The sequence below is a fragment of the Kogia breviceps genome, chromosome 4, assembly GCF_026419965.1.
Source record: "Kogia breviceps isolate mKogBre1 chromosome 4, mKogBre1 haplotype 1, whole genome shotgun sequence".
NCBI lineage: Eukaryota > Metazoa > Chordata > Mammalia > Artiodactyla > Physeteridae > Kogia > Kogia breviceps.
In genome coordinates, this window is record NC_081313.1 from 146,172,336 (window position 1) to 146,194,828 (window position 22,493).

The 22,493-nt window shown below is 44.6% G+C and overlaps 1 long non-coding RNA gene and 1 pseudogene across 1 annotated transcript; one reads left to right on the forward strand and one right to left on the reverse strand.

Moving 5' to 3' along the window:
* Positions 1–22,493, reverse strand: part of LOC131755465 (RNA/RNP complex-1-interacting phosphatase-like) — a 313,564-nt pseudogene that overhangs the window by 230,703 nt on the left and 60,368 nt on the right.
* LOC136794182 (uncharacterized) lies at positions 791–21,119 on the forward strand. The gene is made up of 2 exons (XR_010840565.1): positions 791–905; positions 20,595–21,119. It is a non-coding gene; the product is annotated as an uncharacterized lncRNA (long non-coding RNA).

Genomic DNA, 22,493 nt, shown 5'->3' on the forward strand with positions numbered 1-22,493 from the left:
CTCCCGTCCTTCACCTGATGCACGAGGCCCACCCACGCCGAGACATTGACAATCTCCTTTTCGCAAAGAGGACCAATTTCAGTGTGAATCTCTTCTGAAAAATACCTTCCTGGCCACATCTGGAATAATGTTTGTGGTTGCCGGGGCCCCACGCAGTGCGCACATGAGATTAACCATCGCCGTGCTGATGATGACACTTTATTTTCTCCCTTGACCATTGTCACTACTATTCCAATTAAAATGGCAGTGCCATGAGGGCAGGGCATTTCCTATTTTGCCAGTACTGAGCGTCCAGGGTCTGGTGCCTAGCACAGGCTAAATACACGGCATTTTTGTGAACAGACGCCGGGATTCCGGTTGTCATATTTAATGAGGAATTATAGTCTTATTTTGCGGCCGGGGGGGGGGGGTGGTCACGGTACGTCAAGGGCGGGAGTTGAACCCGCCACTCCAGGCCCCGAGGGGTCTCGGGCCGGTGGGGGTGGCCGGGGGCAGCCGAAGACGTGCGTGCGTGCGTGAGAGCGGGCGAGTCCACGGGGCGGGGCGCGCGCGCCGCGAGTGGTTCATCCAGGCCCCGGGCTCATTGTGCTCGCCTCACGCCGGCCCGAGTTCGCGGCAGCGCTGGAGGCCCCGGGCCTGTGACCACAAAGAGGGAGCCCCGGGCCGGACGGGAGCGCGGCGGTGGCGGCGGCGGCTAAGGCCCAGGCCAGGCCCCCTCCCCTCAGCCTCCCGCCCGCCCGCCCTTCTGCCCCGCCTCCGCCGGCGGCGCCGCGCCCCTCTTCCTACCGCCAGACTAGCAAGGTGCGGGGGCCGCGCGCGAAGACATGGCAGAGAAGCTGGAGCTGAGGCTGTAGTCGCCCGTGGGGACCGAGCCCGCCGTCTGCCCGTGACCGCTGCCGGTGTACGTAAGTGCCGCCCGTCCCCTCCTCCGGGACCCCCGCCCCTCTTCCCCCAGGGCACGCGCTGAGCCCACCGAGAAACGGAGCGAGTCGAGTCGCCAGACCCTCTTTGGAGCCCCCCTTCCTGCCCCGCCGTGGTTCTCCGCGGCCGCTTGCAGCCCCCGCGTGCAGGGTGGGCAGAGGGGAGCCGGCGCCGGCTGGGGGCGCGGACTCGGCCGCGGGGACCCCCCGCTTCCGAGGGCCGCCCGAGCCTGGCTCTGGTTGGCTCTGCAGGCCTGGGGACCCTGGTCCTGGACTGCCGGCGGGGTGACCCTTCTGTACTTTATGATCTGACATGTAGGCTTTGTTTTTCCTGGTAGTTTATTCTTGGCGCTGTCAACGTGCTTAGTTTTTTTTTTTTTTTTTTTAATTTTTGAGGACACGCTTTCCTCCCTCTCTCCAGTTTTTTGTGTTTTTGTTTTGTTTTAGTTAGGCATTTTGTCCCTGTGATCTTGAGTGGCCTTTGGAAAATGACATGCCAAACGGAAATTTACACAGGCGTCCGGTGATTCCAGAAATGCAGGGTGTCCGGCCAGGTGGGCACCGGCCTCTCGTCTCCGGTGGCGGCGTGGTGCGCGTGTTCTTTTCCCAGGGTTTACGCTTGGGCCCCGCAGCCCACCTTTGGGAGGGAAAGCGCAGCGGGGGCCTTGGGCCGGCGCCTTTGTGGCGCCCTTTGGTGCGCTTGGCCTGCAGGGGACCGGCCTCCAGGGGACCCGACGGGGAAGCCCGCGCGACCCGCCCCTCGCGCGGGCTCCGTGTGTGTTCGTTTGTGGAAACTGTGTCGCAGCCGTGGGCGGGGTCGGGACGCTGGGACCGCCTGGGAGCCGATGTTGACTCCGGGCCCGGGTTCTCCGCACTTATCTGAGGTCCGAGGGTTTCCAGCCCGCCACTGCGCACTGGCGCGTTCTATTTTGCTCTTCCTGTGCCCGGAGGCGCGGCTGAGCCTGGGCTCTGGCTGTTCCGGTTGGGTAACTCCGGGTGGCCAGGGTGGGCGGCCTGAGCAGTGGGCAGGGCGCGGAGACATCCCAGGGGAGGGAAACTGAAAGTGGGGAGAACCTTCAGAACTCCAGCTGATCCACTCGCCTCGCCTCCCCGCCCCTCTTAATGCACTTGTCATGTATGGGTTGGCTGGCCGGCGCATTTTTCAAAATGTAATCATTTGTTTATCCTTCGTAGCCGTGAAGCATAGTTCACTTGTTCACAGTTGTAGCAGTTTTGACAGATGATCGTCGTCAGGTGGCAGAGCAATCCTGTCATCCCATTTGCTGCCCTTTGGCGCCAGCTTGCCTCTAGCCTCTTGGCTGCTAATCTCCTCTCTGTCCCTAAGGTTTTGGCTTTTCCAGAAAGTCGGGTAAAGGGAACAACAGCACGTAGCTTTTTGATTCTGGCTGCTTTGGCTCAGCAAAACCTATGCGAGATTCATGCCTGGTTGGTTTGTTGTTGTTGTTGTTGTTGTTTTAAATATTTATTTATTTAGTTATTTACTTGGCTGTGCCGGGTCTTAGTTGCGGCACATGGGATCTTCATTGCCATGTGCAGTATCTTTTAATTGCGGTGTGTGGGATCTAGTTCCCTGAGCAGGGATGGATCCCGGGCCCCCTGCATTGGGAGTGCAGAGTCTTAGCCACTGGACCACCAGAGAAGTCCATCATCCCTGTTGTTGCAGGTATGAGACGCCACTCACTTTTCTGGCTGTGTTGTATTCCATTTTCTGTTTGTCCATTCGCCTGCGGGTGGCAGGACTTGTGGGATGTTTCCAGTTTTGAGCTGATCAGGAATCAAGCTGCTGTAAACATCCCAGGGCAGGTTTCCATGTGAACTTGGGTTTTACCTCACTTGAGAAAATACTCAGGAGTGGGACTGGGGTCTGTGCTAAGTGTATGTTTAACAACCCTTGTGCATCTTAGAAATTGGTTATTTTTCAGTAGTGGAAGAGCTTAGAAATGGTGGGAAGTAGGGATCAAAGTTCATACTTTTGCGTATGGCTATCTAGACACAATATCCATGTCCTACATGCTTCCAGCAGCATTTCTCAAGAAGACTATCCTTTCTCCTCAAAATTGGCTTTGCAGCTCTGTTGAAAAATCAATTGTCCTTATATGTGTGGATATGTTTCTGGGATCTACGTTCTATTTGATTGACTTCTTATATCTGACTCTTGGTTATAATATATTCTTTCACTGATTTCTTTTCACTTGCTCATGTAAATAGTCTCCCAGTAATATAGCCTTACCATTTTACTGGACATACCTAGGTATACCTGAAATGCATTTGATAAATCGATGGAACTTGCACTCAAACTAGGGTTACTTTCCAAAAACACTGAAAATGTTGAGGTGTAAACACGATGTCTTCTATAGCCTGCCTGCCTCAACCAAGTGTATGTTAACACACCCCCACGAGGTATTTTGCATGTGTATGGCACTGTTGAGTCTGGGGAGTATGAGAGTGGTATGTCCTGTCTATCCCAAGAGATGATCATAGGACACAAAGGAAACATTAAGGAAATAGATAGGAAGAGTCAAATGCCAAATGTTCAAATATTTCTCATGTGCTTTTAATATTTACATTGAGATAAATAAGCAAATTATTGTAAAATAAAATACAAAAATTTAGAGAATATTTCAAAATGCTCTTTCTGGCCAGATGAACAAGATACTAGGAATAAATAGTGGAATTTTCTGGAACCAGCTTGTCTTTCCATTTTTAATCACCATTGAGTGATGGGGTTGTGTTTTATTCAGTCTATTGTACATGTGGTTGTGAATAAGATGGAACTCCTCTCAAAAAGAGAAATGAGCACAGAATATATGTTGTCAGCTTTTCTAAAACATTTTTTCACGTTCTGACTCATTTTTCTTTGTATTGGCATTTCAAGGGATTTTGATTTTTAATTTGACTCTTAAGAAACCTTGATAACTTCAGTGAAATCCCATGAAGATAATATAAACAACTGTAATGGAAAATGAAAAGATGATAATAGCAACCAGCACTGTGATATTTCTTGTCAGTGTTCTTTAGAATTTAGAATAGTAACAAATCCCATATTAATTTGACTTTTTGAACTTTGGCCTTTACTTTGGTGGAAGAAGTTCCTTTCAGTTTGCTTATTATCTGTTTGCAATTAAAAACAATTTATGGGCTTCCCTGGTGGCGCAGTGGTTGAGAATCTGCCTGCCGATGCAGGGGACACGGGGTCGTGCCCCAGTCTGGGAAGATCCCACATGCCGCGGAGCGGCTGGGCCCGTGAGCCATGGCCGCTGAGCCTGTGCATCCGGAGCCTGTACTCCGAGCAATGGGAGAGGCCACAACAGTGAGAGGCCCGTGTACCACAAAAAACAAACAAACAAACAAAAACAATTTATGACCATACTTTGATATGATCATCTTAGAGTTGTATCGAGGGAGGATAGTTATGCAAATACCTATATATCTGTGGGTTCAAGGAAGTTTAAAGGCTTGATATTTGAATCCTGTGGAATGTAGCCTCCTTTCCCAGAGGGAAATGAACATATACATGTACTTAATGTAGTTTAAAATAAAGCAACACCTGTTCGTAGAGGCATCTTCTATTCCAGGCATGTTTAGGTATAGGGACGGGGAACAAGAGCTATAAAACATAATTCTTGTCTATAAGGAGTTTACAGTTTAGGGGGGCTGAGGGCACTCCATGACTCAACGAGGATGAGCCTGATGCAGGTGGCTACACGGTCACCTTTGGATAAACTCTGCTTTAGGAAAGACCAGCCTACTCTTACTCTGTTAAACTCGTTAATGCGGTGTCCAATAAACCTGAATATCAAGCACAAATGCCACTTTAGAAATGTTTCCAGGGGGGCTAACAGCCAACAAGTTAATATGATTCCTCCACACTTGACACAACTCACCAGAGGTCTTGAATTCGGTGAGCATATGGACCTCCTTTAAGAAAGATCACCAGTTAAACTTGGAATGCTAAGTTCTAAGAGAATGAAGTAAGTAATAAGTGATATTCAGGTTCAGAGGTGGAAGAGAAAAGAGGTCTCACCTTGAGTAGAACATTTTGTTGGGTTCTCCAAAGTGGCAAACAATAAGGAGAACACTAACCAAGTAAGACTCTGAATAAGTTGAGAAATAAGATGAAAGCCTAAGATGAGGGTCAAAATGTCCCCTAGATTTAAGGATACACTTAGGTTGAAAGGGAAACTATTGAAAAAGATGCAGAAAATGCTAAATATTTCACAAAATATTTATTAGAACAAAAATCTATTAGAATAAACCAACTTAGCAAAGTTTGTTTGCAGAATATGAAAGAAACATACACGCATCACTTGCATTTCTGTACATTAACAATGAACAATCCAGAAAAGAAATTAGGAGAACAATTCCATTACAAAACCATCAAAAAGAATAAAATACTTAGGGATAAGCTTAACCAAACACATGAAAGACTTGTACACTGAAAACTACAGCATTATTGACAGAAATTAAGGAAGACATAAAGAAATGGAGAGACATCCATGTTCATGAACTATTGTTAAAATGTCCATTTTACACAAAGCTATCTACAGATTTAATGCAATGCCTATCAAAATCCCCTAGTTTTGCAGAAATAGAAGAAACTACTCCAAAATTGATATGTAACCACGAAGGACCCTCAATAACCAAAGCAAACTTGAAGACCTCACACTTCCTTTTGAAATGAAGTTTTCTTGTTATTGTGGGTTAAAAATCCAAAGTCCTAAGTGTCCATAGATTATCCTCCTAAATTTATATTTAAATTTAAATTTATATTTAAAGCTCTGTCATTCTCAATGACAGGGCTTGCAGGGCCTGAGTGGCATTGAGGGCTCCTTCAATATCTGTAGCATGGACTCCTGTCACTGACATGCTGTGGGTATCTCACAGCCTTGGCTGTTTTACCAGTTTACCAAGTCCAGGGTGAACCATGCTCAGAAAGGGCCCCATGCTTGCTTGGTTTCATGCTCTGCTATTGCTGTCTTGACATTCTTAATGATTTTATCTTTGAACTTACGTTTTGTAAGTAAAGTTTACGGGACAATAAAATATACCCATGAGCAGAGGAGACATGTGCAATATGTGTGTGTCTACCACAATTCCTGCTGCCCTATTCACATCTAGTTTTCACCCTGCTTACGGTGTGCTTTCCATGACATGCTTATCTGATAGCCATTTGGAGTCTTACTGAGTTCCACCAGAATTCTGTGCTACTGGTCACATCCAAGACTAAGTCAAGGTGTTAACAGCTCTGGAGGCCATGCTTTCCATTTGAATCTGAACTTACTTCTAACAGAAAGAAAGTAGTTGTGTTTTAAGAAACAAGAATGTCCAACGAATCTGATCATATCCTTGCTTACTTGTTTTACTTCCCAATATTAGCCAAACACTTCTGCTGAAAAAGATGACATATATGAAAAAGAGAAGACACAACAACCCACAGAACCCATTTAGGGCTCACCCCCATCTAGTATGATGTCATCTTATCTCGATTGTATCTGAAAAAAGAATTTACTTGGGCACATTCACAGGTTCCAGGTGAACATGAATGTGGGGAGGACACTATGTACCCCAGTGCAAATACTTTCAACAACACTTTTTGTTTGCAGTTTCAACAAGAGGCACTCTATTTTCATTTTGCACTGGAGCCCACACACTATGTCACTTCTGACTGTTAGAGCCCGTGTTGGAAAATGGGGCTTCACGACATAGCCAAGTGAGTCTGTCAACTGAATGCTAGAATTATCCAGACTTACCCACTTTGTTGCAGCAAGGTGGTTCCAGGCAAACCCATGTGAGAGGGGCGTGTCCACAGTGGAGCAGAGAACTTTTGTCTCCTATCACCAGACTCACTCCCAAGATGAAGGAAAGAAGAGCTTAGCAAATCATGGCCAGTTATTCTTCCCAACTTTGCCCGTCAAGTCGGTCACCTCACCTAGCCAGTGTCAGTGACTATAAGAGCAGGGAGGTTAAAAGTTATACTAATCAAATTCCCTTCACATGGTGGTACCATTAGGAACGAGAAGGGAAATTGTCACTAGTGGTCCCCTGTTTTTTTCAATCTCTTAACCCACTCAACGATGCCTTTAAGCCTGTAATTAACGGAATATGGGTCTCCCTTCAGGAAAAACAGACCTTTACCAGGACAGTCCTGCTCACACTTTTATGGGGCTACTCACTTGAGTGGCCTCCTGGAACTGCTGGTGGACGACTTCGAGCTTCATCCGAAAAGTCTCTGATATGGGTGAGAAATTGCTTTAATTTAAATTAACTCCAAGGCTACTCATATCCAATGACCAGAAACAACTTTTTGTTCTACCAGCCATCCACATCACAGCTAACCAGAGACATCTGATGAGGTTAAATGACAAACTAAGATTAAATACATAAAAGCATCCAGTAGTACAATTCAGAAATCATAGAAATGTTGCAAATTTAAAAGTACACCTTTGCCAGTATCAAATTCTTCACAGAGAAATTAAAAGGGCTCACATTAAACGCTCTTATGAATTAAGGTCCCGAAGTATTAAAGCCCAAGCTTGAAATCAAGTGTCCTTGTTACTGTGGGTTGAAAATCCAAAGTCCTAAATGTCCATAAACCATCCTCCCGAATGTATATTTTGTTCATGCTCAGTGACAGGGCTTTCATTGCCTGAATGGGACTGAGGGCTCCTTCAGTATCTGTAGCTTGCACTTCCGTCACTGACACAGGTGTGGGTCTCGCAGGGCCTTGGCTGTTTTATCAGTTTATCAAGTCTCTCATGAACCGTGCTTTTAAAGAGTCTAAAGAGTTACTAAGATACAATCTGATTTTACAGCACTATCCCCAAAATTTAAAAACAATATCAAAAGAAAGCCGATCCCCCACTCCTAGAAGAGTGAAACTAGGCACATTTTTGTTCCCAGAATCCAGTACAGAATTTGACCAAAGAACATAGAAGAAACTCAATGGCATTTGGGACAAAGATAAAGTCTCTTTGGTTTTAGCCTCACTAGGATGTCCATTCGTTTATGCCATTTAACTGCAATTTCTGACCTGTGAACTTCGAACCAGGAGGAATCTTTTAGCCTGACGTTGGTTTGTCACTATGAATTTGCCACGTGCAGGCACAGCCCTGAGCATCTGTCACACATGGACTCTTGAGTTATCCTTCCCCTGTGATGACCCTGTGGTTCACACTGCAGTACTGAACTGACTATGGGTTCAGTCGAGTGACATTACACCTCCAGTTCTGATGCGTAGATTTGACAGCCGTATGCCGCCATGGCCATTTTCACTGCCTCCTGCTACGGACCTGCATAGACCAAAGGCGGCTGCCTTTAAGAGAACCTTGCTTTCTCCAACATAATTGGAGAAAATCCAGTGTCATCTTGGGTCTACATGTAAAGGGAGTCACTTGAGCCTACGGTAGACCGTATGTGTCAATGCCGACAAGTTCTAGAAAACGTTTCCCTTACAATTGAGTCTTTGTCTCAGTCAAGCCTGCTTGGGAAAAACTGTACCTGAAGAGTAAGGCAAGGTGGACGGCTGCCTGAGACTTTCCTACCCTGTGAACTCCTGCACACTCTCAAGTCAAGTGCCAGGTAAAGGCTCTGTATACTAAAGACCCTCCAGGTGCCTTATTCATTCCGCTCCACGTATCGCTTGGTCACCTGCAACTCCCTAACGCCCTTTTCTGTCAGACCTTTACTTAAGTGGCTCGAAAGAAACAGCCACTCTCCCACGCCATAAGCTGCAGCCATCAGCCAAAATCAAAGTATCGTATGGCTGGTGTAGTGGGTTGGATGGTGGCCCCCCAAAGAATATATCCATGTCCTAATCCTTGACTGTTACCTCATTGGAAAATAAAGGTTTTGCAAATGTTATTAAGGACCTTGAGATGGGATTTCCATCCTATATTACCTGGATGGGTCCCAAACAGACTGACAATTGTCCTCATTATACAAGCAGGGCAGAGGGACATGTGAGACAGACAGAAGAGAACATACAGACACAGAACGGGGGATGTGAGGACAGAGACAAACACTGAGTGAGGTGGCCTCAAGCCGAGGAAGCTGGCAACCACCAGAAGCTGAGAGAGGCACGCGACAGAATCTCCCCTAGAGCATCTGTAGGGAGAGCAGCCTTGCTGACACCTTGATATCACACATCTGGCCTCTACAACTGTGAGATAGCAAATTTCTATTGTGTTAAGCCTCCAAGTTTATTAGTCTCCCAGCAAGCACGGGACACTTATACAGCAGGCATTAAACCTTTTCTAGGCTTCAGCAGTTTACTGCACAAACCTAAATATTTTCAAACAGTCAGAGGTCTCAACATCCCACCATACATTAAAGACCAGGGCACTAGACTACCTTCCTTAGCAGTACCAAAATATTTTCCACATGGACACTTTCCTCTCCAAAATGTCTGCTCCTTTCTTTTTATTTCTCAGTGCTCCCAGGTAATGCACCAAATGTTAGGGTCTTCTAATGACCTTCCAGCAAGTACAATGCCTTAATTCCATTTGGTTTGGAATAAATTAGGAAATAAGAGAAAAGAGGGAGGGCCGGATATTCCTGTTACTGCTGATAACCCTGGCTTGAGAATCCAGTTTGAATGAAACGATCACATAACTGAACCCCAGAATTGGGCAGACTTACTAACTAGTAACACACAGAATGAGAGAAACAGAAGACACTCACTCACACTCTCAAGGGAGAGGACAGAATTAGTCAAGGCAAGCATGCTCACTGAATTCTTTTCAAGCTTTCTATATAAGTCACTTGATCATCCTGGGGCAGAGTCAGTAAAGAAGCAGGGCTGAGATGACCCTAGCTGCTCTCTTGACAGGACTGAAACATCAGGAGCAGGAAAGGAACATTCCCTCACTCCCCACCACCACCACCGCCAGCAGTAAAAAGTGATCATCCACATGGACCATGTAAAAGAAATCAGAAACTACGCTAACTCTGATTCACTCTTCGTATACCCACAGCTAATCAGGAGCCTTGTGCAAAAGCATCTTGAGTAGTTGCTAATAAAACTCTTTAGAAGCAGACCCCTCCACATGCCTCAAAGGGAAGATGCAGACCTGTATGCTTCAGGATTTTCTCACCAAAACCCCAGACAATTTCTGTACTACTCCAGCCACGTATGGCCTAGCCCTACCCTCATACCTGTTTTTCTTGGTTTAGTAATAAAGAAACACAGGTGGAAATAAAGAAGAGATATCAGGTAGAAAGCTATAATAGTGGGGAAAATAATATAAGTGAAGTCAAGTACCACCACCATTTACTAGTAGTGAACTTTCAGCACCAACATTAACATTTTTTCCTGTTCTATCTGTAAATAATAACTAATATGTATATAACAATTTTCAATTTAATCAAATCTCATTTTTATAACTAACTACTTCACAACAAGTAACACGCTAAGGCAACATCAATAGATGAAAAAAGGTAGTCCCTGGCCCCAAGGAACGTTGCCCAGGGGAAAACAGAGTTATGTAAACATACAAATACAATACAGTGTAGCGAGTGCAACAATCAGGCATGCAGGAGTGCAAGGGTAGCAAAAAGGAGCGTGTGGTCACAACACTAAAAAGAAGACTGCACAGAAGACATAACACGTACATTGAGTTTTGAAAAATGAAGTGCGTTTCTCAGGTGCCCCATAGGGAGAAAGGATTTCTTGGAGGAGGGAAAAGGATAAAGGAAGGCAGTGAATTGTTCATAGAATCCAGAAGTGAAGTAGGCAATGGCAGGAGAAATGATTGGACACAGGCATCATGAATACTTGTGTGTCTGCATTTTAGCAAGTCCATTCTAAAGGAAACCTTGAGGATCAACTCGCGGGGTGGGGGGCCGCGGGGGGACAGAACTAGTCATTCCTGCCAGAAACACTGGAACCACTTTCTACCAAGCCACCAAATAAAACGACTTCAAAGGCAACATGGTATCCCAGGAAGGGCTTGATTTTTTGTTTGTTTGTTTTTAGTTCATTAGGCCTCACTTAAAATTCTGATTCCACAATGCACTTGCTTTGGGATCTTGAACAACACTCATAACCTCTGCAAGTTTCAGTACAGTAAGTTTATGTGATTACCTTCATCTGTAATATCCCTGTGCTGCAATCGTAATGGAAATTCAAGTTCAGGTCAAAGACAAGTTTCTCTGTGACTTCTCCTCTGAATTGATTCAAAAGCCGTTCTCTCCTGTCCTCATTTGGCTTCTCTAATGGAATCTCATAAGAACTTCTATGATCTCTTTGGTTTTTTGTTGTTGTGGTTGTCTGTTGGTTGTTTTTTAATTGAAGTATGGTTGATTTACAATGTTGGGTTACTTTCAGGTGTACAGCACAGTGATTCCCTTTACACATTCTTTTCCCTTCTAAGTTATTACCAAATATTGAGTAGAGTTCGCTGTGCCATAGAGGAGATCCTTGCTGTATCTATTCTATGCCTTCTTTGAATGACATAGCACTTGTTGTCTGTATCATTTGTATGTCTGTGGTTGCTTTGTGACTGAAAATGAAATGTTTCTATTTGTTCATGTCTCGGCCCTTCCTTAAAAATATGTTCATTTATCTATTTCATATTCATTGACTACATCTTAGACACGGTGTTAACTTCTGCTTCTAGATGTTAGTAAAATATAGACCTTCCTGCTCAAAAGGTCACAGTATTTGTGGGAAAACAAAAAAAATGCACAACCTATGTCTCAAAGAGCTTTGTACTTCCCAAAGACAACACACCTAGTAGGTACAATAAATACACATATCATACGTAAATGTATAAATAGTTAATGGGATTAAAAACTAGAGATAACTGCTTTTCGATTCTGAGGAAATGATGATTATATTTCACCAGGAGCTCAATACCACTCTGAGAATGAGGGCTTAACCCCCGTCCTGACTCCATGCATCGCTTTCCTATATAAAAATACACAAGTCTGTACATACGCTCTAGAAAAAGGCTTATCTGGCATTAATTTCAGATAGCAAGAAGAAAAATTCAAGAGGTTCAGAGAAGCATCCAGAAGCTCACCTGATTACCTGGCACTAATGTAACTTGCTTGACAGGAAAACAGAGCTGGAAATCTCACAAAATTAGATGATCTTTGAAGAATTTCAAAACCGCTTGCTATTCACTGGAAATCCTAGAAGAACAGCTTCTTTTAAAATGTACTGATAATATGCTTTACAGCTTAATATTCAGCAGCCTATGTTTTGGCTAAGTCAGCTTCAGGAAAGAAGGAAACTTGTCGTTTAGCTCCATTTACTTTGGAACCTCTGGTTCCAATCATCTACTTCTGTGCTCAGTCATCATCTGTAAAATGGAAGCAACTCTAAAAACACGTAGTTACAGAGATGTTGCACAGTTTCATGTGTCATTGTCTTCATTTGTTTCACAATACCAATAACATCTAAGCTACTACTGAAAGAGTGCTATGTTATTTGGGGTCATCTAGTGCAGCTCTGTCAAAGTAAAGCAAAGGAAAGGGGTCTAGAATAACTATAATTTTCCCAAGGGGACACAATTATTTTACGGTAAATCTGGGACAAGAACCCTGATCTCTTTGATCCCATTCCATTGTTCTTTCATTGGGTTCTGAACAAGCCAGAGAAATCAAGAGAAATAAAACTCCTATGGGCTATGTCACTGGGACAGGACTTGGCAAGATTGGAATTGGAGCACTACATATTAAGAGGTATCTGGGAAATTCTTCCAACTAATTGAGATATACAGACCAGGTACATAGAAAACAGTACATTTTCTGAAGATGATTCTGTGGCATGAACAGAACTGGTAACCGAAGGGGTGTGTGTGCTGGAGTTCCAAACAGGATGGGTGAATTCTTGTTTTCTGGCACCTTGAAGACTCCACCCCAATATGCACATTAAAATAAAAATTAACATTTGAACTGTGTCATATTTAATCCTGCATGCTCGTGTAAGTCAACAAAATATTCTATATATCACTTAAGTTGTCACTTACTTTTAAACTAGATTTTTAATTTCTAAAAGTCTTTTCAAACACAAAACAGAGGTTGCAAAATGGTATATGGGAAGCTGCAGAGATGAAATAAACGTATTTCATTCAGCATAAAGATGAATATCCAAACAACTTCTTCAGAGCCGAAAGTGTCCAAATCCACTGTCTTCAGTTTGTAGTCAAGGCTTCCGAAAAAATATGCTAATGGTTTCCTAATTACCCAAATGCCCCGTATCTGTTTCACTAAGTATCATTATATATCATGGAAAGTTTTCTCAGTGACAGAGAAAGACATCCTGGCTGAACATCCCCCTGCCCGTGACTCACAGATGATGGTCTTCAAGCTACCTTGAAGGCGTTGGAGCCCACTTTATCCATTACTAATAGTAATGGAGGAAAACACTTAATATTCTGTTTGCTCTGTAGTTGTTAAATCACTTCTTCCCTTCATTAAAATGGATGGCCCATGGGCTTCCCTGGTGGCGCAGTGGTTGCGAGTCCGCCTGCCGATGCAGGGGACGCGGGTTCGTGCCCCGGTCCCGGAGGATCCCACATGCCGCGGAGCGGCTGGGCCCGTGGGCCGTGGCCGCTGAGCCTGCGCGTCCGGAGCCTGTGCTCCGCAGTGGGAGAGGCCACAACAGTGAGAGGCCCGCGTACCGCAAAAAAAAAAAAAAAAAAAAAAAAAGGATGGCCCATAATTGAGTCAGTTTCCATAATTGGAAACTGAACAAATTTTGTTGGTTTTATTAATGTCATAGGTTTCTAGGGAGGGTCTACTCAATAACTAAGTCTAGTTTCAGTTACAAATAAATTATAATGTAACTTTGAATAAATTAAGCTCATCATAAAGGAAGGATACTGATAGTTGCTACTACCCCTTTACTGAGGGGCTCTTGTAAAACACTAAATAAAGTAACAGGGGTGTATATGCGTGCATATATTTTCAATGATATTTGTACACATTTAAAAAGACCTCTACAGAATGCATTCTAAAACTCTTGAAGCTGTGTGTCCCTAGTTCCCAGGTCTCTCATTAAAACTACTTACATGAACAAAATCGTATCTATTAGGAGAGCTATCAGAGTGCTCCAAATACTACTTCTTGCACTACCTGTCCCAACCCGTTGCCTTCCTCTTCCCATTAGTCCTCAATTTAGAAACCCCGGAAATGTGTTCATTAATTTATGAACATATTTCTTCATTCAGCCAAGAAAACTGATTGATCCCTTCCCAAATTGCAGGCACCATTCTTCACTATGTTTCATAGGCATGTTCAGGAAACACAGCAGTGATGAACACAGATGAATAAACCCTCTTGAGCTGAGGGGGGAGACAAAAGTCAAGAAGCCAATATAAAAATCATAAGTATACATATGTAAATAGAAATTAAATAAATGGATAGAATAACTAGTATATCAGGGAAGTGCTGGAGAAAAACAGCAAGCAGGGAAGGGAGATGGAGATTGTTAGCTGGTAGGAGGAGGCTGCGATCTGAAACGAAGTGATCCATGAGGGCTTTCTGGGGAAGATAAAATGTAAGCGGGAACTTCAGGTTGTGAGAGGGGGCAAGGAGCGCATGCACCTGGGAAGTGAAGGGTCCAAGCAGAGGGAACAGGCAGACGGAAAGGCAATGAGGAAAGGGTGGGCTTGGAGGATCCAAGCAGCAGAAAGGATGTCAGAGTGTGGAAAACACAGCGAGCAAAGTGGGAGAAGGAAATAGTCAGAGAGGTCCAGATTTCTAGGGCTGTGGAGGCACTTTGAGGACTTTGCTTTTTCTGTGAAGAAGCCATTGAAGAGATGTGAGTGACATGAACTGACTTATGTTTTAACAGGATCTCTCTGGATGCCATGTTGATTAGAGACTGTAGGAGAATAAGGACAAGTCCCAGAAGACCAATAGTTGGATCAAAGAAGTGATTACTCAAAAATGCGCTTCCTCCTCAGTGAGGACACAGAGCAGGGATCCGCACATAATGGCCACAAATCACATCAGGCGCTCAGCCTGGGTCTGTGGGACTGTGAGCTAATAATGGTTCTCACGCTTAGAAAGGTTGTTGAAGAAGAAAGAGGACGAGAAGTTACAGAAACTGTATATGGCTCACAAAGCCTAAGATATTTAAAATCCAGAAAATGCTTTCCAACACCTGATGTAAAGCATGTGGCTGGTAGGAGGCACTCAACAAAATTCGGAAGAGGAATACATGAGTCAATTAGTGCCTGAAAACATTGTAAAGTGATAGGTGTCAAGAAACATTTATGCCTTCAACATTAACCTTCACAAATGATGCCATTTCCATTGAGCTTTTGAAAAATATATTCTGGCTTTCAAAACAATAAACCAGAAGGCATTTCCTCACATAAGCAAGGTCATAAACAACTGTCACGTAAAGTTGAAATAGCAACAAATCAAATAATAAGAAAAACATTTTTATACATTTTTAAACCTTACAAAGGTTTATTTCATGTTCATTATCTAATTTAATCCTCAAATCAACGCCATGAGATAGTTATTACTTTCCCATTAGAAACAACCACATAGTAAATCCTTAGTGATTGCTCAAGAAAAGCTGAAATCTGGAGTGTTACATCTATTAATGCCCAGGTTGGGTTTTTCCCATGGGAACATTGGATTCTAAAATCAACAGGGATTTTCAGATCCAGATGGCAGGCTAGGAAACATCTTTACTTTCTGTTCCTCCTGAAACCATATTGAAATAAAACTGTAGAAATACCAAAATTAATCAACCAATAAAAGCCAAGACACTTTGGAAGTCATCAACCACAGAAAGATGTCAACACACTTCGAGAAGGCAAACAGTGAAATGGAGGAGCCATGAATAAAATAATGAAGAAAAGACTACCCTAAGTAAGGTCTGCACAAAGCCAGTCAGCTTTTGCTGAGCTCTGGTTATAGTAAAGGGCAGAGGAAAGAAGAGGGGCTGAAAACAAGGAGAAAAAAGTCATTTTAGGAAAAAAAGTTCATTTAATGAGCTCCAGGCAACACTCAGCCTGCTGCCATACTAACTCGTGAATTACAATGCATTGTTGGTAAGCAAGACAAGAAAACAGGGAACAAACAAAACAAACAAAAATCAAGACACTGTTTCTTACTGAACTCTTCCCAAATGAGATCAAGGAATGATGGTTCAATGCAACAGCTGTAAATCATTTCTGCTCTTGGGGAGCTTAGAAAGGGCTTATTTACCCTTTCTTTTCAGACAGAATTTAGGTCTGAGCAAAAGCTTTTGTGGCCTCCAACCCTACAGTTTATTGGGGATGGAAGTCCAAATTTGCTGTGACATACCATAAAAAGAATCTCATCAACAGAGGGTCACACTAATTTTGGAATATATGAATTATGCCCAGTGTTACTTTAAATAGATTTTAAACAAAAATATATAAATACATTTTTGCTCATCTATATGATTCTGGGTTCTGAAACTTCTACATGTCACATGTGTGATATATAACACACAATGTCAGCCCCAGGAGGCAGAAAACACTCCAGTGAAGCAAGGCAAAGAAATGAGTTTTAAACAAGGTAAAGTGCTGTGTAGACCAGGATTGTTCAATTCTTTCCTGTCATGCTGAAGCTTCCAGCTCCTGAATAACAACACGTTTCCCTTGTCCTAGACACCCAAGAGTACGTCTCCTCTCTTGGGCATAAGAATTTCTAGAGTTACATATGTGTAGTCAAGGGTGGACCCAGCTGGCAGACTCACAATGACCAAATTGTGTTGATCGTACTTTAAACTTTCATAGCTCGACGCTCAAGTTGCAATAAATGATATATTTGCTTTCTAGATATGAATGAGATGCCTTACTGGATATACTCCAGGAAGGCCAGAGAAACTGGTTTCTAATCCAAACGGAAAAATTCACTGGTGAATTTCTTTCAGGATAGCCCATGATTTATCTAGAATATAATCTTTACATATCTGGATCCTTCAAACTAGACAAAGGGAAAATCCTAGCTTCAAGCCTCACTTAGAAATGTGGAATGGTGCTATGCTCACAACTGGTGGTCCCTGACCTGTATCTTCTGAGATTAGAACCCAGTGTGATGGATAACCAAGTCATGCATTGAACAAAAGAAGACCTCCTACAGGGCAGTGTAGCTGTTCCTTACAGGTATGGCACTTAGGGCTAAGTACCATAAGGACTACAAGAAAAAAAGGAAAACAAGTAACACATGAAGCATATATGATAAGGAGGCACCACAGTCCAGAGCACGAGCTCTGGAATCACACAGGCTTGGTTCGAATCCCGGCTAAGCCACTACCATCTGTATACCCTGAAGAACAGTCGAAGGTTTAAATGTTGTTTTACCAAATTTCAAAAAAGAAGTGAAGAAAGAACCTATCTGCCAGGAAGGGACATCGTGGGGTGCAGCATGCAGTCAGGTCAGGCTCTGCATCCCCTGCTCAGAAACCTTCACCGCCTGGCTCATGGTGATGCTGGCAGCTGAGCAGCCCTGGAGGAGGTGCTCCAGTCTCCAGGCCTCGCAGAGAAGCTGGGGAGGTCCCCGGAGGAGGCTGGCCACACCCTGGCAACTCTGGGTGCCTCCTGCCCTCAGCTCTGAGCAGGCTCTACTCTCTGGCCCCGTGGTGGGAACGGCTGGCCGATACATACGCAGGGCTGAGGGGCCTGCAGATCTGGTGCCCAGGCAGGGTGAGCTCTGGACGAGAAGGCTTCCACAGTCCCCAACAGTCTCTGCACGGTGGCCCGTCCGGTGCTAAACACCTGCCACCCACAGCGAGAAGTCCCAGCCACTAGAAAGTCCAGAAGGGGACCCTCCCTTTGCCCTTGGGCCAGGGTTTCTCCAGGGGCTGGGTTTGCATGTGCTCCCCCACCCCCGCCTCACCCCCTGCCCCGCCCACCCTTTCTCTGTGATGCGTACAATGGACATGTCACAGAGCCAGGCTGAGCCTTCCAGTGTCCAGTGCGTGCTGGATCTTGAGAAGAGTTAGAAGCTAGGGAGAAACTCTTCCACTTTTACTCTCTGCTCTCAGATCAGGCAGGCAGCAGCTCTGATATGGAAGCGATGGACACCACACCTCCTTCCCAGGCTATTATTTTCCATTCCGCTCCTGTTTTCCCCAGCACCCCATTTACGGCTTTGGCGGGCACCGATGCCTCAGCAGGCAGCACCTCTGACCCCGAACCTATGGACACCACACCTCCTTCCCAGGCTTTTATTTTCCATTCCGCTCCTGTTTTCCCCAGCACCCCATTTACGGCTTTGGCGGGCACCAATGCCTCAGCAGGCAGCACCTCTGACCCCGAACCTATGGACACCACACCTCCTTCCCAGGCTTTTATTTTCCATTCCGCTCCTGTTTTCCCCAGCACCCCATTTATGGCTTTGGCGGGCACCTATGCCTCAGCAGGCAGCACCTCTGACCCCGAACCTATGGACACCACACCTCCTTCCCAGGCTTTTATTTTCCATTCCACTCCTGTTTTCCCCAGCACCCCATTTACGGCTTTGGCGGGCACCGATGCCTCAGCAGGCAGCACCTCTGACCCCGAACCTATGGACACCACACCTCCTTCCCAGGCTTTTATTTTCCATTCCGCTCCTGTTTTCCCCAGCACCCCATTTACGGCTTCGGCGGGCACCGATGCCTCAGCAGGCAGCACCTCTGACCCCGAACCTATGGACACCACACCTCCTTCCCAGGCTTTTATTTTCCATTCCACTCCTGTTTTCCCCAGCACCCCATTTACGGCTTAGGCCGGCACCGGTGCCTCAGCAGGCAGCACCTCTGACAGCAAAGCTATGGGCACCACACCTCCTTCCCAGGCTGTCATTTGCCAGTCTGCCCCGTCTCCAAGGAGAACCACTACCCATTTCACACCGCTGTTCCAAGATATGAGAACACACCACCCAGTGGTAGCAATGCCTCAGCCCATGCCTCGACTCATTTACCTGCAACACCGGACAACAGATAGACCAACACTTCAAAGTTATGACAGAAAGTTGAGTAAGTTATACACTTGCAACTTCATTGATTATTATTAACGAGCACAACTGTAGTGCTTAGACTGTAACAAGTACTATTCTAAGTGCTTAGCAAATATTAACTCACTTGCCTCATAATGGCAACCTTATAGCTAGGTACTATTCATAATATTCACCTTTTTGGGGGGAAACTGAGGCCCAGACAGGCTGAATATCTTGCTTAATGCCACACAGTAAGTTGGTGGCAAAAACCCAGGATTAAAACCAGACCGTCTAGACTTTCATCACTTTGTGGTGTCCCCTTCTTATAAGTTGTGGTTAGGGAAGGGACTAAATTGACAAGACTCTGAACTAAAAGGAGAAGGGAGAAATGAGAAAGTGAGTGATCCTAGAAACTAGAGAAGATTTAGCCTCAATGGTATTTAGTTCAATGGTATTATTCAGTCTACTACAAGGGAGATACTATTATCTTTCTCAGATGCAGGAAATGAAGTTTAAGGAAGAATTTGTCTTAGGTCTACAACTGCCAGAGTAGAGATTTAAATTCTGCCAGTGAGACTTTAGGACACACTCTAAACAACTTTAATCTGTGTCCTTAACTACTGCATAATCCTTGGTTAAGAGTCACACTTAGGTATCAAGACCCAATTGAATACAACACTATGTACTGTCTCCTCTTTCACTTTATTTGCCTGGTGTGTTCATGAATCTTGCCAGGAGCAGAAGAGTTCAGAAAATGGTTATGCACGTTTGCTAACAGAAAGCATTTACTGTTTGATGTGCACGGAGTAACGGAAGGCTTTTTAAAATAAAATATGCCACCAAGTAGTCAAGTGTCACGACAGAGCTAGCCCCGTGGGAGTCATGAGGAGACTAAAATTATCTCCAGTTGTGCAGGTGAGAAAAGTTTAACTAAAGGCAGGTGTAGTTGAGCCAAGCCCTACAGCACAGAAGTAGGAATTTGGATATGCACGAATGGGACAAAAGACATTTGAGGCATGGGAAACAGTTTAATGCAGAATGGATGAGAAATATGCATTAGACCTATTCTACATCAACTGGCTTATTAACTCAGTAAATCAGATTTAGTCAGTCAAAGTAGCTTGAGCTGATTACTTATCCAGGGGATAGCTGTTCAGAGTAATTTTTGTCATAGAACAGGAAATAAAATTGTTGAACTACAGCTTTAGGCTTGCTAAGTGAAATAGATTGCTCTAGATGATTTTCAAGTGACTTACTTGGTACTATTCACAAAATTGGGGGTTAACAATTGCTTAAGAAAACAAAGAGAATTGATTTGAAATAGTACTTGAAGGAGTTACTGTGTAAAGTATCTGTTCAGTAGCTCATGGTAAATGGATGTTTATAATCTCCATTGGACAACCAACTACCTTTTTGCAAATGGTAATGTGAATTGCTGTTGCATACACTATAGTAATGACCACCTATCTAATTTGCTGTCCAAACCAGAAATCTTCTAACAATACTGGTCTCCTAATAAAAATAAGCACGGAGGTAACACACACTGGGTGTCTCCCATGTGCCTGTGCATGCATCTATATCTCACTGAACCCCCAGAACAGCCCCCAAGAGAGGGACTCCGAGTGTCCCCATGCTGCTGGTGGAGAAACAGGCACAGGAAGGTTCAATAGTCTATCTAGCTGAGATCACACAGAGGGTGGGAGAGCCCGTTTTTAAACCATCTGCCTCCAATTCCAGGTGCCAGGAGCCAGACTCAGCCTACAGCTCTCTTCTGCTCGTCTGGAGGTGAAACCATGTGTCATGATTAGTCAAATCCTGTCTTCACTCATCAAAGGAGCTTGAACACTTGCACGTCCTCCAAGTAGCATGTAGCATAAGCAATAAGATGTTTGCCCCAGTATTGTCCAGGAACTTGGAATCAGCTCTGCCTAGTTAGGCTGAGCCTGTTAAGACTGGAGAGGACCACCGATCTTCCCCCTGGGCAAGTGCCTTTTGACCTCCTGCCATCAGAGGGCCGAAAACTCCAGCCAGAGAATGTGCTGAGCCCTGTTGCCTAGTTACGCCAGCTCAGAATGATGATGAGCACACCTTTTTCCAATCACCTTTCCTCATGCTCCCCATGCCTCATGCTGCCCTGCCTCTTTATTCTTTGTCCCATAGATACCCCAAGCCCCTTGCCTTTGGGGAGGCGGATTTGAGACCTATTCTCACGTCACTTCCTCACTTGGCTGCCTCGTGAATAAAGCTCCTCTTTGCTGCAAACCTCAGCATCTCAGTATTTTGGCTTGCTGTGCCTCAGACAAAATGGTTGGGAGCAGTGGTAAAGGTCCCTTGCCTGCGAAGGAAACTGGTTACTAGTGGTCACGTTGCCGATGTTTTCTCCTCCCGGGGGAGCAGACATCCTGCTATTCCGGAAAGGGAGGAAGGCAGGAGCTGGACCCTTGCTCTCAGTGTCACCGTCACGTAGGAGCTCGTTAGAAGCACAGAATCCAGGCCCCACCCAGAACTACTGAATAACAGCCTGCATTTAACAAAATCCACGAGAGGCATACCCATATTCAAGTTGGAGAGGCTCCAAAGCTGGAGTCCAAGGAGCTCACCCCTAGGGTCATCCCCTCCTCTGCAGCCAATGAAAACCAAGCAGAGATTCATCCCGAGTGTACTCTGCCTCAGTCACTTGGATATCACGTGAGCTCATTTAATCCTCCCCAGAACCTGCAAATGAGACTGAGGGTCAGAGTGGTCGAGCACCCAAGGTTCCATAAAAGAACATGACCAAGGCTCACTGGAGCCCAGACCTACAAAGAAGAAGGCCCTTGGGCACAGCATGGCACCACAGCAGCCCAAACCGTGGGCCTGGAGGGTAGGCCATGGTCCCCATGCACAGTTCACACCATTCGACAGATGCCCACAGCAGACCACAAGGCAATATGAGAAGTAAGTTCTGATTGTGGAATGTCTGAATTTTGAGATTTAAAGAAAATCTCTGTTTTGGGGGGCTGGTTAAAACAGTTCTACAAAGGAGTAAAGAGAAGGAATCTCAAGGCCCCTTCTGGACTTAGAATTTAATGCCTATTTATTGAGAACCTCTCCGTGCATTTGCTCAGTCCTACATCAAGACAAACGTCTCTGAGCCCTAGAAGCTTAGGTTCTAAAAAGGCCACAGAAATGGGTGAGACCTAAAAAAATGCGAGAACAATGCAACGGCCTTAATCAGACTGGCTTTGCTTTGCTTTGCTTATAAGTCACTGACTTTAAACTGAATATGGTGTCATGTCTTTATTTTTCTTGAAGTTTTTTTTTAAAGATTTTCTTCCATGGTAAGACTTTTATATTGTATTTTTCTTAAAGTGGAGTGTGGTACATTTACCCTCCAACAGATGATTGCTTATAACTCACCTCGCTTTATTAAGTATACCGCTAGAGGCTTCTATGCCCCTACTAAGAAAAATGCATTTTCAGGCCCATTCAAACCAATGAAAATCCAAGTTTTCAGAGCACAAGGTAATGAAAATTCTCTCCATCGGCATCTTTTGCTACTTTTAATCTGTTGACAGACCCTAAGTGTCTCAGAGGAAAGGTACTGTAGCGGGAATTGTCATCGTTAACAGCATTCCATACAGGTAACTCTTGACT